Raw genomic sequence first — 18,035 nt, forward strand, 5'->3', positions numbered from 1 at the left:
GAGTGCCTGCCAAGCAAGCATAAGGCCCTGCATTCAAATCCCAGTTCCACTGAAAAAATTATGTTCAAATTTTTGCACACCACTCTGGGCATGATGACTCACATCTGTAATCCCACCACCCAGGAGGCTGAGGCAGGAGGATTGTGAATTCAAGGTCAACCTGGGTACACAGCATGGCCTTGTCTCAAAAAAATGTATACAATATTATGTTGATAAAATTTGTTCTCCTGAGGAGATATTTATTTATTTATTTATTTTGGTCGGTCGTGGGGCCTGAACTCTGGGTCTGGGCGCTGTCCCTCAGCTCTTCAGCTCAAGGCTAGTGCTCTACCACTTGAGGCACAGCATCACTTCTGGTTTTTTGAGTGGTTTATTGGAGATAAGAGTCTCATGGACTTTCCTGCCCAGGCTGGCTTTGAACCACAATCCTCAGATCTCAGACTCATGAGTATCTAGGATTACAGGCATGAGCCATTGGCACCTGGCTTCTGGAGGATATTTTGCAATGTGTAGAGAGACATTTTAGTTGTCACAAATGGTGACCTTTCAGTTGATTGAAGCCATGGAGCCAGAGTTATGAGTTCCTTGAGCAACAATTCAGAACCCATCACCTCTTCCTGAAGACCTGAGGTGGCAACAGTTGTTCAGTAGGAAGGCATAGTTAGTTCTTTTACCTTCACCTTTGAGGCTAGAACAAAGACCTCAGATAGATTCATTTGCAAACCGTACACCTTCATGTAAATTGCTGAGCTGGCAACATCCTGTTGTTGCTAGCTTATACTCTCTACTTGCCTTTACTTTGTGTGTCTATATAAATAAATGTGCTGAACTATGTATGGTGTGTGCTGCTTCAGTCTCCAAAACCTTTGAATGCTGACAGCCCACCTGGTCCCAGCTTTCTATATTATGTGTAGATGTGTCTTTTCCTCAATCTCCAACCATCTTTCCTCAGAGATAGCTTGATCCAGCTGGTCTGTGGCAGCTTGCTACCTGTCCACACAGTATATAAGACAGCGTCTCACAACAAAGAATCACCAACCAACAATGAGATACACTGAGCTAATTGGTTATCATCTAGGAAAATGTTAATTACAAAAATTGACCCATAAAGAAATTGATAATCTAGGTAATGTAATAGCTGGAGAAGAAATTGAAACATTTTTGATAAAGCTACTTGTTCCCCAAAAGACACCAGGGTAATAAATTCTACCAGCTGAGTTCTATTCTTCAAGTAAAATATTTTTATTTCATCTAAATGGTTCTAAAGAACAGCAAAAGATGAGAAACTACCAAATACTGAATATGATCTCAATACTTAAACCCATCAAGGGCACCAGAAAAATACAATGCTATAGGCCAATTTAAATAAAAATATGCATAAATTCTAAATAAAATGCTGAATTAAAGTTGAATCTATTTTTCAACATGAGCAAAAAAGGAAGCTACAAAGATTTTAAAGTAAGGAGACTGTAAGCAATATGCCTTATTCTTACAGCCATCCTGATGCATTGCTGGGTGAAGGGGGTTTTCCACCAGGCTCTGAAAGCCTATGAAGTAAGAGAGGCCATTTGTTGAATTGCAGATGTCTTGCTGTTTGGCCCTAGGAAAGCTTTGCTACAGAGAAGCTCTTATTCTGCGTTGATTATCTCCATAAACGGTCTGATTTGCTCACCTCTGAGTATTCCCTTAATAGGGAAAGATTGAGGCGTATCCCCTATACGGAAAGTTTAAGCTGACCCCTGAGCTACTTCCTTAGATGGAAAGTTCTGCTTGGACCTAAGTAGTCTCATATAAGGTCTGCTTTTGTTAAGGCTTTGTCTCCACCCCCAGCATATGGTCTTTGTCTGTAAAAGGTTTGTTCAAGCTCGATTCTGGGCTGCAGGTCTTTGAAACAGGAGTCCACCTGCTGACACTGACTGTCCAATATTGACTCCCAATTCGACCTCTCAAAATGTGGCTTCTCTGTTTTCTCACAACTGAGTTCTGGTACAATATACTCAACATTCATTTAAACTAATAGTATATAAATAGTAGTTTAGAAAGCCAAGAGAGAAAGTAATTTTTGTGTGCTGGTACTAAAGCTTGAACTCAGGGCATGGGCACTGTCCCTGAAATTTTGTGCTCAAGGCTAGCACTCAACCACTTGAGCCACAGCTCCACTTATGTTTTTTGGACTTTCCTTCCCAGGCTAGCTCTGAACCATGATCCTCTTATAGCTACGTGTGAGCCACTTGTGCTCAGCTGAAAAAGTATTTTAAACTGATAATAGTATCTTCCAAAACCTTACTGCACACATTTTTTCTAGTGTGTATTAATCATACAAAGTAAGGGATTCTCTGTGACATTTCCACACATACCTATATATAACAGTAAAACACTAGCCACATTCCCAGTAAAATCTGGAGCAAGAAATGATAATCACTATACTTTCTATAGGAATTACTAAAATTTGAGCTGGAACTGTGGCTTAAGAAGCATAGGCCCTGAGTTCAAACCCTAGTACTGAACGAAAAATAAGATAAGCCAAGAGCTGTTGGTTAATCAGGATGCTGAGACACAGGGGATTGTGGTTCAAAGATAGTCCAGGAAGAAAAATCAGTCCTCAAAACTCTCTCCAATTAGCCAGCAGAAAACCTGGCTGGAGCCAGGTGATACAGCACCTGCCAAGGGATGCTCTGAGTTTAAGCCATGATACAGGAAATAAAAAGTCAAGAGCACAAGTTTTACTATTTGGAAGTGAAATTGCAATGTATCTAGAAATACCAATTTCAAACCTTTCTATCTAATATCAGAAGTTAACACAAGATAGGTTTAAGTTAAACATAAAGCTTTTTTTAATTGTGAAAATACCGTACAGAGGGCTTACAATTACATGAGCAAGGTAATGAGTACATTTCTTATTAAGCATTGTTGCCTCCTTCTTTGTTTCCCCTTACCATCCCTTCCCATCTCTCCCACCCCGTACCCCACCCCGTACCTCTGCCCCTCTCCAAAGTTGAAAAGTTCGTTTTTCGACATAACATCTTGCACATCTCATTGTTGCAATGGGTCCACCTGTATCCCTATTTAAACAATTTGTTTTTCCCTTCCCCTCCACAAATTATACTAACATCAAATACAGTGAAAACAGGGGTCATACCATGGGGGAGGGACATACAAAGCAACAAAGAAATCATCTTATAAACATGTTAGAAACAATAGCAAGAAAGAAAAAGCATTTGAGTCCTTATCTTGGGGTTCATTTCGCCTAACTTATCTGATCGTTTCTGCTTGTCTCAGACATATACTAGTTATTGCAAATAAAGGAAACCATGGGACCTATGTTTCTTTGGGCCTGGCTTACTTCACTTAATATAATCTTTTCCAAGTCTTTCCATTTCCTAACAAATGAGGTAATGTCATTCCTTCTGATGGAGGCATAGAATTCTACTGTGCATATATACCACATAAAGTGTTTTACACACAATTTTATTAGATTAAAACAAAATAGAATAAAAATCTATTTATAACAGCAATAAAACAGTAGAATCCCAAAAACGAAACCTAACAAAAAACAATGTAAAACTTTCACAAAGAAAAGTATAAACTACACTGAAAAATGTCTGAATAAATAAACATTTTATTTTATTTTATTTTTTTGGGTCCGGTAGTGGGGCCTGAACTCTGGGCCTGGGCGCTGTCCCTCAGCTCTTCAGCTCAAGGCTAGCGCTCTACCACTTGAGCCACAGCGCCACCTCCGGCTTTTTTTTTCTTTTTTGCTTATGTGGTGCTAAGGAACCGAACCCAGGGCCTCAGGCATGCAAGGCAAGCACTCTACCACTGAGCCATCTTCCCAGCCCCTAAATAAACATTTTTATAGATGAGAGCTAGATATTGTCAATCTGTCAGTTCTCCCCAAATGCATGTGTAATCACAAGAAAGTCAGAATTTTACTTTGGACTTTAAAATTCTGAAGATTGGAAGGAGTGGAAAAATAGATCAAGAGAGCAGACCCCTGATGGTTTCCAAACCAGTGCCCTTAATCAATGAGAAAATAATCACTCAGTAAATGGTATAGCAGCATTGCCTGACTATTTAGGAAAATATTTAGTTATGTGTCTAACCACATTTATAAATCCATAGGGAATTAAAAGTTACAGATAAACATGATAATAATTATTGTAATAATTATAATGTATGATTGGTAACGGGAACAGGAAAGCTCTATTCCTTTGGTCTTTTCAAACACATTAGCACAAAGTGGGTGGCTTCTATTAGTTTACTACAATTTGCTCTCTCATAGTATGGAGGCCACAAGTGCCTTGTTTGTTTTTTCTGGAAGTTCTGAAGGTCAATAGTTCCATGCCTTCCTTCTTGCTCCTGGTGCCTGCAAAGGATTCATGGCCTTCTTTGTCTTGTACATCGTCCCATCCATTTCTGCTGGCTCTTCATCTTGCATGCTTTCCTTCTATGTGTATGTCATCTCTGGTCCTTCTAGGGACATTTGTCATTATCTTTAGGGCCTGGACCATATCTTATCATTGTCTCTAGGTCTCTAATTACATTCATAGAGATCTTTTTTCCAAATAAGGTCACACTTGCAGCTTCCAAGGTGGACTGATCTTTTGGAATGGCTTGCCTTCTACATTACAACAACAGGCAAAAGATTTATAAACTTGTTTTCCTTCCAAGTAAAAGCTGCATGAACAAGGCATTTATAAGTAATGCAAATAGGCAAGCCACTTATTGGAAAAATATTTGCAATATATCTCTCAGATTGCTTTTATAAAAGTTAAAAATTTTGTCATCTTGAGCCAATATATTTTTTAGTTGTTATAATTGTAGAGCATGTTTTGATATATGGTAGCATAAACATGTTGCTATCTTTTCAAAATATTTTAATTACTTTTTTCTATTTTTAAATTTTATTAGCATGCATTAATACTTCAAGGGGATTTCATTGTGATCATTCATAGATACATGCAGCGTACTTATTTTGTGCCAGTAGGACTTTAACTAAAGGACTTGAGCTCCCTCTCTGCTTTATTGTTCATGGCTGGTGCCACACCTCCATTTTGCTGGTTAATTGTAGATAGAGTCTCATGGACTTTTTCTGGTTAATTGTAGATGGGAGTCTCGTGGACTTTTCTGCCCAGGATGGCTTCAAACTGTAACCCTCCTAGTCTCATATTCTTGAGTAGCTAGGATTACAGGCACCCAGCATACAGTGTACTCTGAACAAGTTCACCTACATTATCTTCCTTTAACCTCTTTTCCTTTTTCAAATAGTATTTGATGCCTTTCATTATGTTACTTACACACACACACACACATACACATACACACACACACATACACACACTTAAAACTCTTTAACCTGTAGTACCCTCTGCTTTCCCCCTACCCCTCAGGTTGATCCTCTCTGACTATCCTTCTTTTATACTCATTCCTCCTCCTTTTCCTCCTTCTTCCTCTCCTCCTCCTCCTTCTTATATCATTGTCATTTCAGACTTACATACTGCATATGAGCTAAAATGTGATATTTGGATTTCTGAGTTTGGCTTAAACCATTCAATATGATGTTCTCATGTTCTCAAGTTTCATGTATTTTCCTGCAAATGATAGAATTTCATTATGGTTGAGTAATAACCTATTGTGTATATGTTATGTATTTTCTTTTTTTGTGTGATAGTGGCACTTGAACTCTGCCTGCCAGACAGGTACTCTTGATGCTGGTAATTTTTGTAATTAGGCCTTGTTTTCTTCCTGCTCATACCCTGAGTGTGATCCACTTATGTCAGGCTTCCTGATAGCTACAGGTGTGTACCACTGCATCCACATCTTCATTGAGAAGGGGTCTCAAGGACTTTTCTGCACAGGGTGTCCTTGAGCCACTATCCCACCAATCTGAGCCTGCAAAGTATCCAGAATTACAGGCCTGAGCTACCTGCACCCAGATAAAATACTTTCTCTATTCAACAGTTGTTGGGCAATTAACTGATTCCATACCTTTACTATTGTGAACAGTGCTGCTATAAATATGTGTGTGCAGGTATTTCTCTTGTATGCTGATATATGCTTCTTTGGATATATGCCCAAGAGTAGTATAGCAGGGTCATAAGTAGGTCTCGGATTAGTTTTTTGAAGATGTATTGATTTTCACAGTGGCTGTACTAATTTACATTCCCATCAACACTATATGAGGGTCTTTTCCCCCCACAGAATCACTAGCATTTGTTAATGTTTGTTTTCCTGATGATAGCCATTCTGAATGGGATGAAATGGAATCTAGTGTTATTTTAATTTTCATTTCCTTAATGGCAAAGAATATTGAATATTCCTGCATGTAGTTAATACCTATTTGTACTTCTGAAAACTGTTCAGTTTGTTTATTGACTAATTAGATGATTAGTTCTCTTGGTGGTTTGTGTATTATGTACATTGATGTCTTATCTGTTGAATAGCTGGCAAAGACTTTCTCCTGTTTGGTAGATTGTCTCTTGATTATGGTAACTATTTCCTTTGATGCACAGGAGCTTTTTAGTGGAATTGATGCAATCACATTGATCAATTCTTGCTCTTATTTCTTGGGCTATTGGAGTCATGTTCAGAAAATAATTGCCTATATTTATATGATCAAGTTTTCCATATATATATATATATATATATATATATATATATATATATTCCTGTAGTAGTTGCCAAGTGTCAGATCTTACATTAAGATCTTTGATATCTTTTGAATCAGTTTTGGTACAGGGTATGAGATGAGGTCTTCTACATGTAGATCACCAGTTTTCCAACACTAGTTTTGCTTTTTTTCCCCAAATATAAGGTCTTGCTTTATATCTGGGCTGGGCTGGACCGCTATCTTATTTATGTTTCTCATGTAACTGGGATGACAGGAGCATATCACAATATCTAAAGTTTTGTTGGCTGAAATGGAGCCTTGAGAACTTTTTTCTTGGGCTGGCTTCAAACCATGATCCTCAAGAATTTCTTTCTTCCAAGAATCTGGGATTACAAATATGAGCCATTACGCCTGGCTTCCATATTAGTCTGAGGATTGTTACTTCTATTTCTGTGAAAAAAAACGGTAATGTTTATGATGATTGTATTGAATCTGTGGATTGCTTTCGATAATATCAATTCTGCTGATTCATGAAAATGTGAGGCTTTTCCATTTTCTAATGTCTCCTTAAATTGCTTTCTTTAGAGTTGTATAGTTTTCATTGTAGAGACTATTCCCCTCCTTAGTTAGAATTATGTCTAAGTATTTGAATTTTTTGGCTATTGAGGATGGGATTTTAAAAAATTTCCTTCTCACGGCCAATAGACACATGAAGAAATGCTCAACCTACCTAGGCATAAAAGAAATGCAAATCAAAACAACATTGAGATACCACCTCACCCAAGTTAGAATGGCTATAATCAAGAACTCTAATAACAACAGATGCTGGAGGGGATGTGGACAGAAGGGAACCTTACTTCATTGTTGGTGGGAGTGTAAACTTGTTCAACCACTTTGGAAAGTAGTATGGGGGTTCCTCAAAAGACTCCACATAGAGCTCCCCTATGACCCAGCAGTCCCACTTTTGGGCATTTACCCAAATGTTTACAAACAAGACCACACTGAAGCTACCAGCACAACTATGTTTATTGCAGCATTATTTACCATAGCTAAGATATGGAACCAACCCAGATGCCCCTCAGTAGATAAATGGATCAAGAAAATGTAGTATATATACACAATGGAATTCTATGCCTCCATCAGAAAGAATGACATTGCCCCATTTGTTAGGAAATGGAAAGACTTGGAAAAAATTAAGTGAAGTAAGCCAGGCCCAAAGAAACATAGGTTATGATTTCCCTTATTTGCAATATCTAGTATATGTATGAGTCAAGCAGAAAAGGTAAGATAAGGTGCTGTTAGGAAAATGAACCCTAAGATATGTATTTTAAATGTTTTTTTCTTTCATGCATTTGTTTCTAATGCAATTATAAGATTATCTCTTTGTTGCTTTGTATGTCCTTCCCCCACAGTATAACCCCTGCTTTCACTGTATTTGATGTAGGTATAATTTGTGGAGGGGAAGGGGAAAAACAAGTTGTTTAAATAAGGATACAGGTGGACCTGTTGCAACAATGAGAAGTACAAGTTGTCATGTCAAAAACGAACTTTACAACTTGGGGGGGAGAATTGGGTGGTGGGGAGAGGGAGGATGGGAAAGGATGGGAAGGGTAAACAAAGGAGGAGGCTACAATGCTTGATAAGAAATGTACTCACTATCTTGCCCATGTAAGTGTAACCCCTATGTACGGTATTTTCACAATAAAAAAAATTTAAAAATTTCCTTCTCAAATTTCTTATCAGTACATAGAAAAACTGGTTTTGTGTGTTTATTTTGTATTTTGCTCTTTTTTCAATAGTATTTATCAGATATAAGAATATTTGTGGAAACTGTGGGGTCTTTTATGTCTAAGATCATATTATCTGCAAATATGGATAATTTCAATTCTTCCTTTCTTACTGCATCTCTTTTATTTCTTCACTTTCCTTCATGTCCTAGATAATAATTCAAGTACTACAATTAAATGGAAATTCTGGACACTTTTGTCTCATTCTTGGTCTTAAAAGAAATACTTTCTGTTTTTCCCCATTTACTGTAGTGTTGGCTATACACTTGCCAGATACAGGCTTGATTATGTTGAGAAATGTTCCTTCTCTTGTATCTTTGGGGGTTTTATCATGAAAAATGTTTAATTTTGTCAAAGGCTTTTTCTGCATCTATTGTAATGATCACGTGAATTTTCCTCTTTGTTATGTTTTGTAATGTGTTATATTAATTGATTTGCTTATGTTGACCAATACTTGCATCCGTGGAATGATACTAAATTGATCATATTTATTACATTTTTAAATGGGTTGTTGATTTCAGTTTGAAAGAAACCACTGATTAATAAGTAAGCTAAAGACTTGAAAAGAGACTTCTCTGAAGAGGAAATAAGAATGGTCAATAGACACATGAAGAAATGCTTAACTTCTCTAGCCATAAAAGAAATGCAAACCAAAACAACATTGAGATTCCACCTCACCCAGTTAGAAGGGCTATAATCAAGAACTATTGCATTGTTGGTGGAAGTGTAAACTTGTTCAACCACTCTGGAAAGCAGTATGGAGGTTCCTCAAAAGACTCCACATAGAGCTCCCCTATGACCCAGCAACCTCACTTTTGGGCATTTACTGAAACAATCACAAACAAGGCCATACTAAAGCTACCAGCACAATTATGTTTATCACAGCATTATTCACTGTAACTAAGATATAAAACCAACCCAGATGCTCCTCATTAGATGAATGGATCAAGAAAATGTGATATATATATATATGTATGTATATATATATATGAATTTTATGCCTCCGTCAGAAATAATGATACCACCCCATTTGTTAGGAAATATAAAGATTTGGAAAAAAATCATATTAAGTGAAGTAAGCCAGGCCCAAAGAAACATAGGTCTCATGCTTTCCCTTATTTGCAATAACTAGCATATGTTTAGTACAAGCAGAAAAGATCAAAAGCTATATACATATGACCATATAAGATGATGCTAAGTGAAATGAACCCCAACATAGGGACAAAAGAGGTTTTTGTTGCTGTTGTTTTTAATGTACTTATAATGTATACTGTGTGATTTTTTTGTTTCTTTTGTATGTTCTTCCCCCATGCTATGACCTCTGTTTTCACTGTATTTTATTCCAGTTCCCTGCATCTTGTATATACATTTTTCTAATTTGGGGAGAGGAAGGGAAATAACAAAATGCTGAAATAAGGGTACAGGTTGACCCACTGTAACAATGACATGTACAAGACACTATGTTGAAAATGAACTTTACAGTTTCTGGGGGTAGGGGAAGTTGGGGAGGTGGGGAGGGAAGGGATGGTAGGGGAAAAACAAACATGGTGTAACAATGCTGGATAGGAAATGTACTCATTACCTTACTCATGTAACTGTAACCCCTCTGTACAGTATCTTTACAATAAAAATATATATTAAAAATAAAAAGCAAAATACAAAATAACTTTCAGAATACAGAAATATTCCATCTTTTTCTTACACATTAGAACTTGCTTTGCCTTTAAAGCATGGTCTAATGAGATTTACAAATCGTTATGTCGAAAAACGAACTTTACAACTTTGGTGGGGGAGTATGGGGGGTGGGAGGGTGGGGGAAAGATACGAAGGGATGGGAAAGGGAAACAAAGCAGGAGGCTACAATGCTTGATAAGAAATGTGCTCATTATCTTACCCACATAATTGTAACCCCTCTGTACAGTATTTTCACAATAAAAATATATTAAAAAATAAAGCATGATCTGATGTGCATGTATGTGCATAATTCATTCAGAAGGTGTTTATCAGACATGTATTGTAGTGTAGGGTGGGAACAGATAAGCACAGGAGCAAAAGGCACTGAGAACCACACAGGAGCAAATGACGCTGAAAACCACACTTCAGAGTAAATGTTCATTTAGAAATCCAACATTGCTATATTTATCTGTGATTAATCCCAAATTATTTTACAATAATCCTTTTATCTTTTACTCATGCTAGGAATAAACTCAAGGCCTTATTTGTGCTAGGCAAGTGCTCTACTACTGAGCTACATCCTCAGCCAGTCCTACTCTTTCTGTTCAGGGGAGAAAATTCTACCTGACAGATATACAGCCAAGAATAGAATATTTTCCACCACCACTGCAACAGCCCAATGTTAGTTAACTCACCTACCCACTTCCAGAAACAAGTCCTCTAGCATGATCAATCTATACCCAGGATTTCCCTTTCTTCTCATACACTGAGCCCACAAATGCTCTGAGTTCCCTGAGCCTTAAAATTCCAAGTAGCATAGCCAGTGCCAGGGGTCAAATATGAAAGAAAATATCGAAAGTCCTCTTTGCCAGTGTGAGGTTTCTTCTTCTCTATAATAATAATAATAAATCCCAGAACTGGATGTTGGTGTCTCATTCCTGTAATCCTAGCTACTCAGGCTAAGGTCTAAGGATCATGGTTCAAAGGCAGCTCATGCAGGAAAGTATGTGAGATGCTTATCTCCAAGTAACCATTAAAAGCTGGAAGTGGAGGTGTGACTCAAATGATAAAGTTCTAGCCTTGAGTGCAACAGCTTAAAGGCAGCAGCCAGGTCCTGAGTTGAAGCTGTAATACTAGTACACACACACACACACACACACACACACACACACACACACACAAACACACACCTCTGTTCTCTGTTCTTTGGAAAAAGGAAAGACTTTGCCAAGATCACCCCTTCCTTTCTATTTGCTGTCCCAGCCTTCTTCCATGTGGCATGGCCATCCTTAGCTGCTCCGAGAAGTCCTTTGCAGCTATCCCAGCCAAACCTGCCAGGGAGAAGACAAGAGACAGATGAGAAGATGAGATCAGGCAGGTTTTCTGAGAACTTGCAATTGATCTTTAGTTCTAAGCAAGGGTTCAGGCATCATTCTTTCCATAGTACTGAGCAATAAGTGCTCAGGAGGAAAGGAAGAGCTCTTCCACAATCAGTGATTTAGTTTCTGTATGCCAGAGACTTTCTAGGCCTTGCTAGTCCACAGACGCTAAAATAAAAAAAAAAATCAGTGTTCCTGGTTTTCTTGTGTGATTCCAGTCACTAGGGGGAGATTGCATGCCATGAACTGCACACCCAGGACATTGTTCATTTGTGTAGTGTATACATCCATAAGCTCACTGGAGAAATTAAAGCAAATACACTGCAGTATGTATTCCTGATGTCCCATACATCATAGAGTTGTCTATGAAGGCAAAGGTGACCACTAGGTCACTATCTGGGCTGAAGGTCAAGCTAGTTATGTTGTCCATGTAGCCTCTTAATTTCTTTTTTGTTGTTGTTTTGTGCTATTCCTGCCTTTGAACTCATGGCCTGGGTACTGTTCTTGAGCAGTTGTGTTCAAAGCTATCACTATCATTTGAGCTTCAGCTCCACTTCTGACTTTTTGGTGGTTAATGGGAGATAAGAATATCATAAACTTCCCGGAGCTGGGAAGGTGGCTCAGTGGTAGAGAGCTTGCCTTGCATGCCTGAGGCCCTGGGTTCGATTCCTCAGTACCCCATAACCAAAAAGAAAAAAGTCAGAAGTGGTGCTGTGGCTCAAGTGGTAGAGCACTAGCCTTGAGCTGAAGAGCTGAGGGACAGCACCCAGGCCCAGAGTTCAGGCCCCACGACTGGACCCCCCACCAAAAAAAAGAATATCATAAACTTCCCTACCTGGGTTGGTTTTGAACCATGTTCCTCAGATCTCAGCCTCTTAATGGATGGGATTACATGTGTGAGCTACCAGCATCCAGTTCTTAATTCTTTAAAAAGGGTCCCAGAGGTCAAGTCTCACAGCTTCAACGCTTGTCCTCATCTGCAGATACTAAGTACTTGCCATGAGGACAAAGGCAAGAGAGTGTACAGGGCTGCCATGACTGGTAAAGAGCCACACAGAATTCCCCTGCTGGGCACTCTGCAGCCTGGCAGTCTTGTTGGTAGTAGTTTGAGATAGGGTGAGATATGACATAGTCCACATCTGTCAGATGCCCTTCAAATATCCTCAGTGGGGTACTTTCAATCCAAGGATCACAGTCTGGAGGTGCAGTCATGGGAGCCACTGGTGAAACACAGGCTATATGGGCTGATGTCCAGGTCCCACACATGGTAGGTTTGTTTTTGGTACAGTGTTGGTGAAACTTTCAAGATCCCAGTATCTGATGATGTGTCTTCAGAAAAAGACAACAACCTGGAGCTGTCTGAAAAGAACCACGTGCTATATACTGGTCCACAGTGCCCCTACCATATCATCATCTCTGTGCCTACACTGTTTCTCTTCCTCCACCTCCAGAGTATCAAAAGCCAGGTGGTTGCAGGATGCATCCATGTAATGGGGCTCTGACTTCAGTATCTTAGACCACAAATTGCACAGCTTATGGTGCTTGATGCAGGAGCTGTCAAATCTAGCAACAAGCAGTTTGCTATCAGGGGAGATTTCTGCCGTGTTTAACAGCTGCTCTGTGTTATAGAAGGCATAGAAGCAGATGAAAGTGAGAGGAGGCCTATCCCTGACAGACCTCATGACTCCCTTGCCAAGACCTCCACAGCAGCCTCATTCTGCAGAACAGAAGTGGGAAACTCTGGGGGTTTCAGGCTGCTGCTCTTGCTGTGGGAGGAGCTGCCACTGGTATAGAGCTCTTAGTCCATCCTTTTAACAGGTTGCACATCTAAGTTGATGTGCTTGGTAAAGATCTTGCACAGGACAGTGTTGCTGCTTTGGGAATAGTAAGGTACTTGTAGCTATTATCTTCTTGGAGACTGACCACATACTTATTGTCTAGGAATGCTCAAAGCTAGAAGTTGGACAGAATGTCCTAGATTGTCTGTGTGGTCTGCAGCTGCTCCATAACATCCTTCTGGCTTGCATTCTGCAGAAACATTCCATGGAAGTGACTGTAAAGCTTTCCACCGTGCTCTTTTGGCTGTGTTGGACCAGATTAAGGTGGAGGTAGACAAGGGATGAGGGGAGGGAGATAGAAGAGAGGCATTGCTTCATGCCTGTGCTAGGAATAAAAATGGGTGTGAAAACTCAGTAGTTGTCCAAACTGTACTTCATACTGCTGGGTTTCTGCCTGGCAAGTGGCTGCACACACTAGGTTGGCAGGACCAGATTCCAACTGGACTCTGAGGTTGGCAGCTATCTGCTCAGCAGTTTGTGACATCTAAAGACTGTGCTTTTTTAGCCAATCCTGGGACTTGAACTCAGGACCTGGACACTGTCCCTGAGCCTCTTATGTTCAAGGCAAGTACTCTACTACTTCAGCCACAGCACCACTTCCAGCTTTTTCTGTTTATGTGGTACTGAGGAATCAAACCCAGGGCTTCACATGCTAGGCAAGCACTCTACTACTAAGCCACATTCCCAGGCCTAATGTCTATGCTTTAAGGAATTATCAGAGTTCATGAATTGCCATGTTTGAAGTAGCTGGACATCACAACTTGGATCTGATCAGTAGGCTCACGTTTCTTAACCTCTGGATGCCAGAATCACAATCGATGGAAGGCAGGGGTATGACTCACTGCCAAAGGGCAGGGTAGGTCACCACACTTCCCTGAGTCCAGTACAGACCAAAACAGGTGATCAGGCCATGTGAAGATCGTTCTATTTGTGGGCTGGGTCTTCCCTGCATAGGTGCCCCTGAGCAAAACTGGCACAGGCTTCCCTGCTGTTGGTTCTTTAAAGATAAGGAAAAATTATCAGTGAATATATCCAGTTCTTGGTTTTTGTTGTTGTTGTTGTTGTTGTGAGACCCTTAATTACGCTCTTAATATCATTGTTATTTAAGTATTTTTTATTGTCTTCATTCAATTTGGTATGTCAGATACATCTAGAAATTCATCAGTTTCTTTTACATTTTCCAGTTTAGTATACGTTTTTACAGTACTCTCTATTGATTCTGTGAGTTCCATTTTTTTTTGGTCATCTGTGGGACTTAAATTCAGGACTTAGGCACTGTCCCTGAGCTTTTTTCCTCAAGGTTAGCTCTCCAGCCACAGTTCCACTTCTGGGTTTCTTATAGTTAATTGGAGATAAGAATCTCACAGACTTTCCTGCCTGGTATAGCTTCAAATCCTGACAATCAGATCTCAGCCTCTTGAGTAGCTAGGGTTATAGGCCTAAGTCACAAGCACCCAGCACCCGGATATTGTTTTTTTCTTAATAGACCCCCCCTGTTTTTAATGCCAGTTCTGTGGCTTGAACTCAGAGCCTGGCCACTGTTCCCTGAGCTTCTTTTGCTCAAGGGCTAATGATCTACTGCTTGAGCCACAGCTCTACTTCCAGCTTTTCTGGTAGTTTAGTGGAGATAATAGTCTCACAGACATTGCTGCATGAGCTGTCTTCTAACCATAATCCTCAGATCTCAGCCTCCTGAATAACAGGCTAATAAGCTGTTATCCTAAATAACAGGATAACAGGCGTGAGCCAACACTTGTACCTGGCTTGATAGACCCTTTTTGTCTCCAAGTTTATCGTTTTGAATCTTCCTATTTTTATGTATAGTTTAGCTGAGGATTTTTTCAATCTTATAAAATTTTCAAAAGACCTTTTTGTTTCATTGATGCTTTGTATTGCTCTGTTAGTTCCATTTTGTTAATTTCTGTTCTAATCTTTATTATTTTCTTATATGCTGCTTTTTTTGTTTGGCTCATTCTAGTTTTTCTAAAAGCTTGAGGGTCATAATTATGTTCTTTATTTAAGACCTCTGTGATTATTTATTGAAAGTACTCATAGCTGCAGTTTTTTTCTTAGCATTTCTTTTGAGGTAGGTATGGCACATGTAGGTATTGGGGCTTGAACTCAGGGCCCAGGCACTGTCTTTTAGCTTTTGTTTTCAAGGGTAGTGCTCTATCACTTGAGCAACAACACTACTTCTGGGTTTTTGGTGGTCAATTAGAGATAAGAACCTCATAGCCTTTCCTGCTCAGGCTAGCTTTGGAATGTTGTCCTCAGATCTCAGCCTTTTGAGTAGCTAGGATTACAGAGTGAGCCACCAGTTCCCAGCCTTAGCATTTCTTTATAGTGTCACAAATTTTTATTCTGTTCATTTTCATTTGATTCTAGAATTGTTTTGATTAAAATCTTTTATCACATTGATGACCCCTAAGCATTCCAGAGAGAATACTTGAGTTCATGTGTTCAGTTATTTCTACAGTTTCTCTAGGTATTTATTTCTATCTGTATTTCATTGTGATTTGATAAAATATAGGAAACTATTTCAGTTTTCATGTACTTATTAAGACCTGTTTTATGTCTTAAGAAGAATCTAGGGAGTTCAGAGGAAGATGACGGAGGAGAAGTTGGAGGCTAAACAAGCTCTTGCATAGAAAGCAGTTTTAGTGTTCCAGTGAACAGTCTTAGGCTAGAGAATCACACCAAGTGTACCATCACAGTACAGAAAATTTGGCCAGAGAGGGAAAATCCAGGCAAGGAGACAGATCTGAGCACTTGCGGGTAAGCCCTGGCTGTGGTGGCGGCAGCAGCAGCAGTGGCGGTGGACGTAGCTGCCATATCTACAACAGAGAGTCTGAGACAAAAGCAACAGACACAGCGGGTGAGCAGATTCTGCTCAACACCAGCAAGAACTGACAAGGAGCAGATAGATTTGATGGCTTCAAGTTCTTTGTTGAAGCTCTGTTTTAGGTCTTGTATGAATTTCTTTACTTCCTTAATTTGGTGTTCAGTGTTTGTTCTCAGATCACTTAGTTGATTGGTTATGGTTTCTTTGGACTCCCTTTATCTCTTCTGAGATAAAGGACTCCCATTCCTTCTGTTGGGTTCCATTCAGCATTCCCTTTGTGGTCTCCCTGACTTCCTTCAGCTCTTTGTTAATGGATTCCATGAATGCCTTTAGTGATCTTTGTGTATTCTCTTCCTGCTCTTTCAATTCCTGTATTACACTTTGATTAGCTTCCTCCCATTCGTGGGATTCCTGTAGTTCTCTTTGAGTGTCCTCAGCCTGCTCACGCCACTCCTGCCTTTCTCTTTGAGTATTCTCAAGATGCTCACGCAAATCCTGTATCAGTTTTTGAGTACCTTCCTCACGCTTATGATATTCCTGTATAAACTTTTGGATTGCCTCCTCTCTCTCTCTCCCTATCATACTCATACAGAGTCCTTTGTATGCTTTCAATCTTTTCATTTATCATGTTTGCCAGCAGTGTTTGTAGAGCTATTTGGGAATTCTCCTCTGGATTATTCATTATCTGTTCTGTCCCCTGATTATCAAGATTGGGAATTGAGATACCCGGATTTGCCATTTTTCTTGTGTTTTTCCAGCTTACTCTGCCCATTTGAGATGCAAATAGCACGAGTTTTGTGCTAGAACACTATCTTAAGGCAAGCATCAACCAAAGTCTGAATTTGTACAGTCAATAGTCTACAGATCCAATCTAGTTCAACAGATACATCTATTCAACATCAAACAACTATATGTTAATGGGCTACGAACCGCAAAGAAGAATTTGGAAGACCAGAAATTATTAGGGTTAGGGAGAGATGTGGGTAAAAAATAGGAATAGACTGATGTGGGGAGGCTCAGGGAGAGTTAACTAAGTCCTAATCTCAAAGCAGGAAATAGGTTGGGTAGGATGAAAGTAGAGAGGGAGAAAAAAAGAAGAAAGGGAAAGGGAAAAGAGACCAGAAAAACTAGAAAAGTAAAAATTAATAAAATTATGTAGATTTGATAACAATCTATTTAGAGAAGAACATGAATATATTGAGAGAAGGGGAGGGCTATAAAGGAGATGTGAAAAACTTAAAAATAAAAATGCTTAAAATATTATATATGTATAAAGAGGTAGTACTGCTATTAAGGAATTTAAGTCTTAGAGGTTTTGAATTGAGTGATAAATTTGTGGATTAAGTGTGTACACAATGGGGGTTAGGGTCTAATAGTCAACTAAGTGTTTATCTGAGGATGTGCAGGACAAGAATTAAGTCAATAAAAAAGAACGAAAGAGAGGAGAAGGTGAACAGGATAAGAAAGGAAGAAAAAAAAGATGAGAAGTTCAGTAGATCTAAACAAAAAACAAAGAGATAATTAAAAAAGAAAAAAGATAAAGAAAACAAAAAAAAGAAAGAAAAACGCACACTCACGTTTCCCTAAAATAAAAATTATAAGAGGCAAAAAAGTTTCTGGAAAACAATTTTTTTTCAAAAAAGGCAAAAATTAAAGATTAAAAAAAGTTTTAGAAAAGAAAAAAAATTTTATATAAGGTACCAAAAAAAAATAAAAAAAGAAGAAGAAGAAGAAAGAAAAAGTTTTTTGATTTTTTGGGGGAAGGGTGGGAAAAATCCTGTATCTCCCTTGCGTCCGTAACCAGCCTCTTGTTGGAGTCTCTGGTCTGCTTGTGGTCCTGTGGCTTGGTTGGTTTCTTAAGTCAGTTTGTTTGAACAGGCAGAAAAATGCTCTGCTTTACCCAGG

The 18,035-nt window shown here is 39.1% G+C and overlaps 1 pseudogene; it reads right to left on the minus strand.

The window, feature by feature from the left end:
• Window positions 1-11,636: 11,636 nt before the first annotated feature.
• LOC106001685 lies at window positions 11,637-16,120 on the minus strand (annotated as a pseudogene).
• Between the last annotated feature and the right edge of the window lie 1,915 nt (window positions 16,121-18,035).

The sequence above is a fragment of the Dipodomys ordii genome, unplaced genomic scaffold (genome assembly GCF_000151885.1).
Source record: "Dipodomys ordii isolate 6190 unplaced genomic scaffold, Dord_2.0 Scaffold364, whole genome shotgun sequence".
In the NCBI taxonomy this organism is placed as follows: Eukaryota; Metazoa; Chordata; class Mammalia; order Rodentia; family Heteromyidae; genus Dipodomys; species Dipodomys ordii.